Source organism: Oncorhynchus gorbuscha, unplaced genomic scaffold (genome assembly GCF_021184085.1).
Source record: "Oncorhynchus gorbuscha isolate QuinsamMale2020 ecotype Even-year unplaced genomic scaffold, OgorEven_v1.0 Un_scaffold_5036, whole genome shotgun sequence".
Classification (NCBI taxonomy): Eukaryota; Metazoa; Chordata; class Actinopteri; order Salmoniformes; family Salmonidae; genus Oncorhynchus; species Oncorhynchus gorbuscha.
Window position 1 is genome coordinate 16,933 of NW_025748927.1, and position 12,445 is coordinate 29,377.

The 12,445-nt window shown below is 37.9% G+C and overlaps 1 long non-coding RNA gene across 1 annotated transcript; it reads right to left on the bottom strand.

Moving 5' to 3' along the window:
• Positions 1-5,308: 5,308 nt before the first annotated feature.
• On the bottom strand, positions 5,309-12,297 carry LOC124028923. Its single transcript, XR_006837678.1, has 2 exons — positions 12,191-12,297; positions 5,309-5,548 (listed from the first exon to the last, which is right to left on the bottom strand). It is a non-coding gene; the product is annotated as an uncharacterized LOC124028923 (long non-coding RNA).
• Between the last annotated feature and the right edge of the window lie 148 nt (positions 12,298-12,445).

Consider the following 12,445-nt stretch of genomic DNA (forward strand, 5'->3'; position numbering starts at 1 on the left):
GAGGAGGTGGTGTTTATAGAGGAGGTGGTGTATGTAGAGGTGTTTATAGAGGAGGTGGTGTATATAGAGGTGGTGTATGTAGAGGTGTTTATAGAGGAGGTGGTGTATGTAGAGGTGTTTATAGAGGAGGTGGTGTATGTAGAGGTGTATATAGAGGTGTTTATAGAAGAGAGGGTGTATATAGAGGTGTTTATAGAGGAGGTGGTGTATATAGAGGTGGTGTATGTAGAGGTGTTTATAGAGGAGGTGGTGTATGTAGAGGTGTTTATAGAGGAGGTGGTGTATATAGAGGTGTATATAGAGGTGTGGTGTATCTAGAGGTGTGGTGTGTATAGAGGTGTGGTGTATATAGAGGTGTATATAGAGGTGTGGTGTGTATAGAGGTGTGGTGTATATAGAGGTGTGGTGTGTATAGAGGTGTGGTGTATATAGAGGTGTGGTGTATATAGAGGTGTGTTGTATATAGTGGAGTATATAGAGGTGTGGTGTATATAGAGGTGTGGTGTGTATAGAGGTGTATATAGAGGTGTGGTGTGTATAGAGGTGTGGTGTGTATAGAGGTGTATATAGAGGTGTGGTGTATATAGAGGTGTATATAGAGGTGTGGAGTGTATAGAGGTGTGGTGTATATAGAGGTGTGTTGTATATAGAGGTGTGTTGTATATAGAGGTGTATATAGAGGTGTGGTGTGTATAGAGGTGTATATAGAGGTGTGGTGTGTATAGAGGTGTGGTGTATATAGAGGTGTGGTGTGTATAGAGGTGTGTATAGAGATGTGGTGTGTATAGAGGTGTGGTGTACATAGAGGTGTGGTGTGTATAGAGGTGTGGTGTGTATAGAGGTGTATATAGAGGTGTGGTGTATATAGAGGTGTTTATAGAGGAGGTGGTGTATATACAGATGTTTATAGAGGAGGTGGTGTATATAGAGATGTTTATAGAGGAGGTGGTGTATATAGAGGTGTTTATAGAGGAGGTGGTGTATGTAGAGGTGTTTATAGAGGAGGTGGTGTATGTAGAGGTGTTTATAGAGGATGTGGTGTATATAGAGATGTTTATAGAGGAGGTGGTGTTTATAGAGGAGGTGGTGTATATAGAGGTGTTTATAGAGGAGGTGGTGTATATAGAGATGTTTATAGAGGAGGTGGTGTATATACAGATGTTTATAGAGGAGGTGGTGTATATAGAGATGTTTATAGAGGAGGTGGTGTATATAGAGATGTTTATAGAGGAGGTGGTGTATGTAGAGGTGTTTATAGAGGAGGTGGTGTATGTAGAGGTGTTTATAGAGGAGGTGGTGTATATAGAGATGTTTATAGAGGAGGTGGTGTATATAGAGGTGTTTATAGAGGAGGTGGTGTATATAGAGGTGGTGTATGTAGAGGTGTTTATAGAGGAGGTGTATATAGAGATGTTTATAGAGGAGGTGGTGTTTGTAGAGGTGTTTATAGAGGAGGTGGTGTATGTAGAGGTGTTTATAGAGGAGGTGGTGTATGTAGAGGTGTATATAGAGGAGGTGGTGTATGTAGAGATGTTTATAGAGGAGGTGGTGTATGTAGAGATGTTTATAGATGAGGTGGTGTATATAGAGATGTTTATAGAGGAGGTGGTGTATATAGAGGTGTTTATAGAGGAGGTGGTGTATGTAGAGGTGTTTATAGGAGGTGGTGTATGTAGAGGTGTTTATAGAGGAGGTGGTGTATATAGAGATGTTTATAGAGGAGGTGGTGTTTATAGAGGAGGTGGTGTATATAGAGGTGTTTATAGAGGAGGTGGTGTATATAGAGGTGGTGTATGTAGAGGTGGTGTATGTAGGGGGTGTTTATAGAGGAGGTGTATATAGAGATGTTTATAGGAGGTGGTGTTTGTAGAGGTGTTTATAGAGGAGGTGGTGTATGTAGAGGTGTTTATAGAGGAGGTGGTGTATGTAGAGGTGTATATAGAGGAGGTGGTGTATGTAGAGATGTTTATAGAGGAGGTGTATATAGAGATGTTTATAGAGGAGGTGGTGTTTGTAGAGGTGTTTATAGAGGAGGTGGTGTATGTAGAGGTGTTTATAGAGCAGGTGGTGTATGTAGAGGTGTGTATATAGAGGAGGTGGTGTATGTAGAGATGTTTATAGAGGAGGTGGTGTATGTAGAGATGTTTATAGATGAGGTGGTGTATATAGAGATGTTTATAGAGGAGGTGGTGTATATAGAGGTGTTTATAGAGGAGGTGGTGTATGTAGAGGTGTTTATAGAGGAGGTGGTGTATGTAGAGGTGTTTATAGAGGAGGTGGTGTATATAGAGATGTTTATAGAGGAGGTGGTGTTTATAGAGGAGGTGGTGTATATAGAGGTGTTTATAGAGGAGGTGGTGTATATAGAGGAGGTGGTGTATATAGAGGTGTTTATAGAGGTGGTGTATATAGAGGTGTTTATAGAGGAGGTGGTGTATGTAGAGGTGTTTATAGAGGAGGTGGTGTATGTAGAGGTGTTTATAGAGGAGGTGGTGTATATAGAGGAGGTGGTGTATATAGAGGTGTTTATAGAGGAGGTGGTGTATATAGAGATGTTTATAGAGGAGGTGGTGTTTATAGAGGAGGTGGTGTATATAGAGATGTTTATAGAGGAGGTGGTGTTTATAGAGGAGGTGGTGTATGTAGAGGTGTTTATAGAGGAGGTGGTGTATGTAGAGATGTTTATAGAGGAGGTGGTGTATGTAGAGGTGTTTATAGAGGAGGTGGTGTATATAGAGGTGTTTATAGAGGAGGTGGTGTATATAGAGGTGGTGTATGTAGAGGTGTTTATAGAGGAGGTGGTGTATGTAGAGGTGTTTATAGATGAGGTGGTGTATGTAGAGGTGTTTATAGAGGAGGTGGTGTATGTAGAGGTGTTTATAGATGAGGTGGTGTATGTAGAGGTGTTTATAGAGGAGGTGGTGTATGTAGAGGTGTTTATAGAGGTGGTGTATATAGAGGTGTTTATAGAGAGGTGGTGTATATAGAGGTGGTGTATGTAGAGGTGTTTATAGAGGGAGGTGGTGTATGTAGAGGTGTTTATAGAGGAGGTGGTGTATATAGAGGTGTATATAGAGGTGTGGTGTATCTAGAGGTGTGGTGTGTATAGAGGTGTGGTGTATATAGAGGTGTATATAGAGGTGTGGTGTGTATAGAGGTGTGGTGTATATAGAGTGTGGTGTGTATAGAGGTGTGGTGTATATAGAGGTGTGTTGTATATAGAGGTGTGTATGTATAGGTGTGGTGTATATAGAGGTGTGGTGTGTATAGAGGTGTATATAGAGGTGTGGTGTGTATAGAGGTGTGGTGTATATAGAGGTGTGGTGTGTATAGAGGTGTATATAGAGGTGTGGTGTATATAGAGGTGTATATAGAGGTGTGTTGTATATAGAGATGTGTTGTATATAGAGGTGTATATAGAGGTGTGGTGTGTATAGAGGTGTATATAGAGGTGTGGTGTATATAGAGGTGTGGTGTGTATAGAGGTGTGGTGTATATAGAGGTGTGTTGTATATAGAGGTGTATATAGACGTGTGGTGTATATAGAGGTTTGGTGTGTGTATAGAGGTGTATATAGAGTGTGGTGTGTATAGAGGTGTGGTGTATATAGAGGTGTGGTGTGTATAGAGGTGTATATAGAGGTGTGGTGTATATAGAGGTGTGGTGTGTATAAAGGTGTGGTGTATATAGAGGTGTGGTGTGTATAGAGGTGTGTATAGAGATGTGGTGTGGTGTATATAGAGGTGTGGTGTGTATAGAGGTGTGGTGTGTATAGAGGTGTATATAGAGGTGTGGTGTATATAGAGGTGTGGTGTATATAGAGGAGGTGGTGTATATACAGATGTTTATAGAGGAGGTGGTGTATATAGAGATGTTTATAGAGGAGGTGGTGTATATAGAGGTGTTTATAGAGGAGGTGGTGTATATAGAGATGTTTATAGAGGAGGTGGTGTATATAGAGGTGTTTATAGAGGAGGTGATGTATATAGAGATGTTTATAGAGGTGGTGTATATACAGATGTTTATAGAGGAGGTGGTGTATATAGAGATGTTTATAGGAGGTGGTGTATATAGAGGTGTTTATAGAGGAGGTGGTGTATGTAGAGGTGTTTATAGAGGAGGTGGTGTATGTAGAGGTGTTTATAGAGGAGGTGGTGTATATAGAGATGTTTATAGAGGAGGTGGTGTTTATAGAGGAGGTGGTGTATATAGAGGTGTTTATAGAGGAGGTGGTGTATATAGAGGTGGTGTATGTAGAGGTGGTGTATGTAGGGGGGTGTTTATAGAGGAGGTGTATATAGAGATGTTTATAGAGGAGGTGGTGTTTGTAGAGGTGTTTATAGAGGAGGTGGTGTATGTAGAGGTGTTTATAGAGGAGGTGGTGTATGTAGAGGTGTATATAGAGGAGGTGGTGTATGTAGAGATGTTTATAGAGGAGGTGGTGTATGTAGAGATGTTTATAGATGAGGTGGTGTATGTAGAGGTGTTTATAGAGGAGGTGGTGTATATAGAGGTGTATATAGAGGAGATGGTGTATGTAGAGATGTTTATAGAGGAGGTGGTGTATGTAGAGATGTTTATAGAGGACGTGGTGTATGTAGAGATGTTTATAGAGAAGGTGGTGTATGTAGAGATGTTTATAGAGGAGGTGGTGTATGTAGAGATGTTTATAGAGGAGGTGGTGTATGTAGAGGTGTTTATAGAGGACGTGGTGTATATAGAGGTGTTTATAGAGGTGGTGTATGTGGTGTTTATAGAGGAGATGGTGTATATAGAGATGTTTATAGAGCTGGTGTTTATAGAGCTGGTGTATATAGAGATGTTTATAGAGGAGGTGGTGTTTATAGAGGAGGTGGTGTATGTAGAGGTGTTTATAGAGGAGGTGGTGTATATAGAGGTGGTGTATGTAGAGGTGTTTATAGAGGAGGTGGTGTATGTAGAGGTGTTTATAGAGGAGGTGGTGTATGTAGAGGTGTATATAGAGGTGTTTATAGAAGAGGTGGTGTATATAGAGGTGTTTATAGAGGAGGTGGTGTATGTAGAGGTGTTTATAGAAGAGGTGGTGTATATAGAGATGTTTATAGAGGAGGTGGTGTATGTAGAGGTGTTTATAGAAGAGGTGGTGTATATAGAGATGTTTATAGAGGAGGTGGTGTATAGAGGTGTTTATAGAGGTGCTAATCCCTGTTTGATCCTTTCCTTCCCATCCTCTTAGCACTCCGATCCACATTCTGACCCAGCTCAGCTGGTTTCCCCTGACAACGCTGTGTGTGTGTCAGAGAGAGAGAGAGAGTTGTGAGAAGTCAGGCAGGTTTTTAGTAAGTTATTTATTCTTGTTTTCTGCAGTTAGAGAGAATCAGTAATGCTGTATGTATTCTGGAAGGACTACTGCAGGAGCGTAACGTGGCTGTTGTCAGTCTCTCAGACTTCTCAGGATATAGTTCTCTCTCTCCAGCTGGGCGTTCCTTTCTGATAGTTCTTTTATCTGTTCCCATAGCAACTCCACTTCCTCTCTGACCGCCAGCATCAGGTGGGTCTTTACAAGGTCCTGAGTGGACAAATATTAAGAACACCATGACAGACTGACCAGGTGAATCCTATGATCCTTCTTCAGTGTAAGTAAAAGGGGAGGAGACAGGTTAAAGAAGGATTTTTAAGCCTTGAGACATGGATTGTGTATGAGCAAGAGGAAGGATTTAAGTGCCTTTGAACAGGGTATGGTAGTAGGTGCCAGGCGCACTGGTTTGTGTCAAGAACTACAACGCTGCTGGGTTTTTCCACGCTCAACAGTTTCCCACGTGTGTCAAGAAGGGTCCACCACAAAAAGGACATCCAGCCAATTTAACACAACTGTGGGAAGTATTGGGGTCAACATGGGCCAGCATCCCTGGGGAAAGATTGCAACACCTTGTAGAGTCAACATGGGCCAGCATCCCTGGGGAAAGATTGCAACACCTTGTAGAGTCAACATGGGCCAGCATCCCTGGGGAAAGATTGCAACACCTTGTAGAGTCCATGACCGGCGAATTGAGGCTGTCCTGAGGGAGGGTGTTCCTAATGTTTTGTACACTCAGTAGATATCACAATATAGAACTATCACTATATAACAATATACTGTGTCAATATACAACTATCACTATATAACAATATACTGTGTCAATATACAACTATCACTATATAACAATATACTGTGTCAATATACAACTATCACTATATAACAATATACTGTATCAATATATAACAATATACAGGTTGCCTATGTCTGGACTTGCCGCGTGGACAAATCAGGACGAAGATCTGGGTTTTGAAGTTGCGAGTGGGGGGTATCACAGAGGAATAGGCGGTAAAACCGCGGTGGTACCTGTCGTAAGTGGAAGGGTTAATGGCAGCTACAGCCTTCATATCCCTTGAGGTAGTTTTGAGAAAGGTCGATTGCTGAATCGAGATCGGATCTCTTCCCTTGCTTGCGAGGCTCACCAATACGGAGGTAAATATCGCCATCCTCGTCTGTTGATCAGTACCTTTAGCTTGTTCGAAGTGAGCGCCACTGTAAATTAGCTTCTACATGCTCACTAAGTGTTGCTTCTTGTATCATGTACTGTGATTGGTTGATAAGGTTGATCGTTCCAAAACCACTGGGGGGTGAGCATGGTACCTCCCGGGCAGTTTGCGTCGGGGAGGTTCCAGCCTGAACCGAAATCTACAAGGTGTCGAAATCGTTCCACAGGGAAGCTGGCCCCATGTTGACTCCAACACTTCCCACTGTTGTGTCAAGTTGTCTGGATGTTCTTTGGGTGGTGGACCATTCTAGATACACACAGGAAACTGTTGAGCGTGAAAAACCCAGAAGCATTGTAGTTCTTGACACAAACCGGTGCACCTGGCACCTTCTATCTACCCCGTTCAAAGGAACTTAAATATTTTGTCTTGCTCATTCACCCTCTGAAATGCACAAATACCATCAATGTCTCAATTGTCTCAAAATCCTCCTTTAACCTGTCTCCTCCCCTTCATCGAGACGTGGATATCACAATAAGGTTATTACACAACAGACTAGATATCACAATAAGGTTATTACACAACAGAGACCTAGATATCACAATAAGGTTATTACACAACAGACTATTTATCACAATAAGGTTATTACACAACAGACTAGATATCACAATAAGGTTATTACACAACAGACTAGATATCACAATAAGGTTATTACACAACAGACTAGATATCACAATAAGGTTATTACACAACAGACTAGACATCACAATAAGGTTATTACACAACAGAGACCGAGATATCACAATACATGGTATCACAATAAGGTTATTACACAACAGAGACCGAGATATCACAATACATGGTATCACAATAAGGTTATTACACAACAGACTAGATATCACAATAAGGTTATTACACAGACTAGATATCACAATAAGGTTATTACACAACAGACTAGATATCACAATAATGTTATTACACAACAGACTAGATATCACAATAAGGTTATTACACAACAGAGACCTAGATATCACAATAAGGTCATTACACAACAGACTAGATATCACAATAAGGTTATTACACAACAGAGACCTAGATATCACAATAAGGTCATTACACAACAGAGACCGAGATATCACAATACATGGTATCACAATAAGGTTATTACACAACAGACTAGATATCACAATAAGGTTATTACACAACAGAGACCGAGATATCACAATAAGGTTATTACACAACAGACTAGATATCACAACAGACTAGATATCACAATAAGGTTATTACACAACAGACTAGATATCACAACAGACTAGATATCACAATAAGGTTATTACACAACAGACTAGATATCACAATAAGGTTATTACACAACAGACTAGATATCACAATAAGGTTATTACACAACAGAGACCGAGATATCACAATACATGGTATCACAATAAGGTTATTACACAACAGACTAGATATCACAATAAGGTTATTACACAACAGAGACCGAGATATCACAATAAGGTTATTACACAACAGACTAGATATCACAACAGACTAGATATCACAATAAGGTTATTACACAACAGACTAGATATCACAACAGACTAGATATCACAATAAGGTTATTACACAACAGACTAGATATCACAATAAGGTTATTACACAACAGACTAGATATCACAATAAGGTTATTACACAACAGAGACCGAGATATCACAATACATGGTATCACAATAAGGTTATTACACAACAGACTAGGTATCACAATAAGGTTATTACACAACAGACTAGATATCACAATAAGGTTATTACACAACAGAGACCGAGATATCACAATACATGGTATCACAATAAGGTTATTACACAACAGACTAGATATCACAATAAGGTTATTACACAACAGAGACCGAGATATCACAATAAGGTTATTACACAACAGACTAGATATCACAACAGACTAGATATCACAATAAGGTTATTACACAACAGACTAGATATCACAACAGACTAGATATCACAATAAGGTTATTACACAACAGACTAGATATCACAATAAGGTTATTACACAACAGAGACCGAGATATCACAATACATGGTATCACAATAAGGTTATTACACAACAGACTAGGTATCACAATAAGGTTATTACACAACAGACTAGATATCACAATAAGGTTATTACACAACAGAGACCGAGATATCACAATAAGGTTATTACACAACAGACTAGATATCACAACAGACTAGATATCACAATAAGGTTATTACACAACAGACTAGATATCACAACAGATTAGATATCACAATAAGGTTATTACACAACAGACTAGATATCACAATAAGGTTATTACACAACAGAGACCGAGATATCACAATACATGGTATCACAATAAGGTTATTACACAACAGACTAGGTATCACAATAAGGTTATTACACAACAGACTAGATATCACAATAAGGTTATTACACAACAGAGACCGAGATATCACAATACATGGTATCACAATAAGGTTATTACACAACAGACTAGATATCACAATAAGGTTATTACACAACAGAGACCGAGATATCACAATAAGGTTATTACACAACAGACTAGATATCACAACAGACTAGATATCACAATAAGGTTATTACACAACAGACTAGATATCACAACAGACTAGATATCACAATAAGGTTATTACACAACAGACTAGATATCACAATAAGGTTATTACACAACAGACTAGATATCACAATAAGGTTATTACACAACAGACTAGATATCACAATAAGGTTATTACACAACAGACTAGATATCACAATAAGGTTATTACACAACAGACTAGATATCACAATAAGGTTATTACACAACAGACTAGATATCACAAGGTTATTACACAACAGACTAGATATCACAATAAGGTTATTACACAACAGACTAGATATCACAATAAGGTTATTACACAACAGACTAGATATCACAATAAGGGTATTACACAACAGACTAGATATCACAATAAGGCTATTACACAACAGACTAGATATCACAATAAGGTTATTACACAACAGACTAGATATCACAATAAGGTTATTACACAACAGAGACTGAGATATCACAATACATGGTATCACAATAAGGTTATTACACAACAGACTAGGTATCACAATAAGGTTATTACACAACAGACTAGATATCACAATAAGGTTATTACACAACAGACTAGATATCACAATAAGGTTATTACACAACAGAGACCGAGATATCACAATACATGGTATCACAATAAGGTTATTACACAACAGACTAGATATCACAATAAGGTTATTACACAACAGAGACCGAGATATCACAATAAGGTTATTACACAACAGACTAGATATCACAATAAGGTTATTACACAACAGACTAGATATCACAACAGACTAGATATCACAATAAGGTTATTACACAACATACTAGATATCACAATAAGGTTATTACACAACAGACTAGATATCACAATAAGGTTATTACACAACAGACTAGATATCACAATCAGGTTATTACACAACAGACTAGATATCACAATCAGGTTATTACACAACAGACTAGATATCACAATAAGGTTATTACACAACAGACTAGATATCACAATAAGGTTATTACACAACAGAGACAGAGATATCACAATAAGGTTATTACACAACAGACTAGATATCACAACAGACTAGATATCACAATAAGGTTATTACACAACAGACTAGATATCACAACAGACTAGATATCACAATAAGGTTATTACACAACAGACTAGATATCACAATAAGGTTATTACACAACAGAGACCGAGATATCACAATACATGGTATCACAATAAGGTTATTACACAACAGACTAGGTATCACAATAAGGTTATTACACAACAGACTAGATATCACAATAAGGTTATTACACAACAGAGACCGAGATATCACAATACATGGTATCACAATAAGGTTATTACACAACAGACTAGATATCACAATAAGGTTATTACACAACAGAGACCGAGATATCACAATACATGGTATCACAATAAGGTTATTACACAACAGACTAGATATCACAATAAGGTTATTACACAACAGAGACCGAGATATCACAATAAGGTTATTACACAACAGACTAGATATCACAATAAGGTTATTACACAACAGACTAGATATCACAACAGACTAGATATCACAATAAGGTTATTACACAACAGACTATCAAAATAAGGTTATTACACAACAGAGACCTAGATATCACAATAAGGTTATTACACAACAGACTAGATATCACAATAAGGTTATTACACAACAGACTAGATATCACAATAAGGTTATTACACAACAGACTAGATATCGCAATAAGGTTATTACACAACAGACTAGATATCGCAATAAGGTTATTACACAACAGACTAGATATCGCAATAAGGTTATTACACAACAGACTAGATATCGCAATAAGGTTATTACACAACAGACTAGATATCGCAATAAGGTTATTACACAACAGACTAGATATCGCAATAAGGTTATTACACAACAGACTAGATATCGCAATAAGGTTATTACACAACAGACTAGATATCGCAATAAGGTTATTACACAACAGACTAGATATCGCAATAAGGTTATTACACACCAGACTAGATATCGCAATAAGGTTATTACACACCAGACTAGATATCGCAATAAGGTTATTGCACACCAGACTAGATATAGCAATAAGGTTATTACACAACAGACTAGATATCGCAATAAGGTTATTACACAACATACTAGATATCACAATAAGGTTATTACACAGACTAGGTATCACAATAAGGTTATTACACAACAGACTAGATATCACAATAAGGTTATTATACAACAGACTATATATCGCAATAAGGTTATTACACACCAGACTAGATATCGCAATAAGGTTATTACACACCAGACTAGATATCGCAATAAGGTTATTGCACACCAGACTAGATATAGCAATAAGGTTATTACACAACAGACTAGATATCGCAATAAGGTTATTACACAACATACTAGATATCACAATAAGGTTATTACACAGACTAGGTATCACAATAAGGTTATTACACAACAGACTAGATATCACAATAAGGTTATTACACAACAGACTAGATATCACAATACATGGTATCACAATAAGGTTATTACACAACAGACTAGATATCACAATAAGGTTATTACACAACATAACTAGATATCACAATAAGGTGATATCACAATAAGGTTATTACACAACAGATCTAGATATCACAATAAGGTTATTAAACAACAGACTAGATATCACAATAAGGTTATTACACAACAGACTAGATATCACAATAAGGTTATTACCCAACAGACTAGATATCACAATAAGGTTATTACACAACAGACTAGATATCACAATAATGTTATTACACAACAGAGACCTAGATATCACAATAAGGTTATTACACAACAGACTAGATATCACAATAAGGTTATTACACAACAGACTAGATATCACAATAAGGTTATTACACAACAGACTAGATATCACAATAAGGTTATTACACAGACTAGATATCACAATAAGGTTATTACACAACAGACTAGATATCACAATAAGGTTATTATACAACAGACTAGATATCACAATAAGGTTATTACACAACAGACTAAATAACACAATAAGGTTATTACACAACAGAGACCTACCATTGCCTGCTCTATCTTGTTGTCTATTGCGATCATGCTGCTGCTCGACCCACTGCAAAGACAATAAAATAAACCAGTCAGAATATGTTGACGTGTCTCGGTTCAGTGTCATGTGGTGGTTCACATTAATTCCTAAACACCTCAAACATCTAACATCCACTGCAGCAAAAACACACAAAAATGGCACCCTGTTCCCTACATAGTACATGAACCAGGGTGCCTTCACAGTCTTTGTTAGATCACACAGCACAGAGG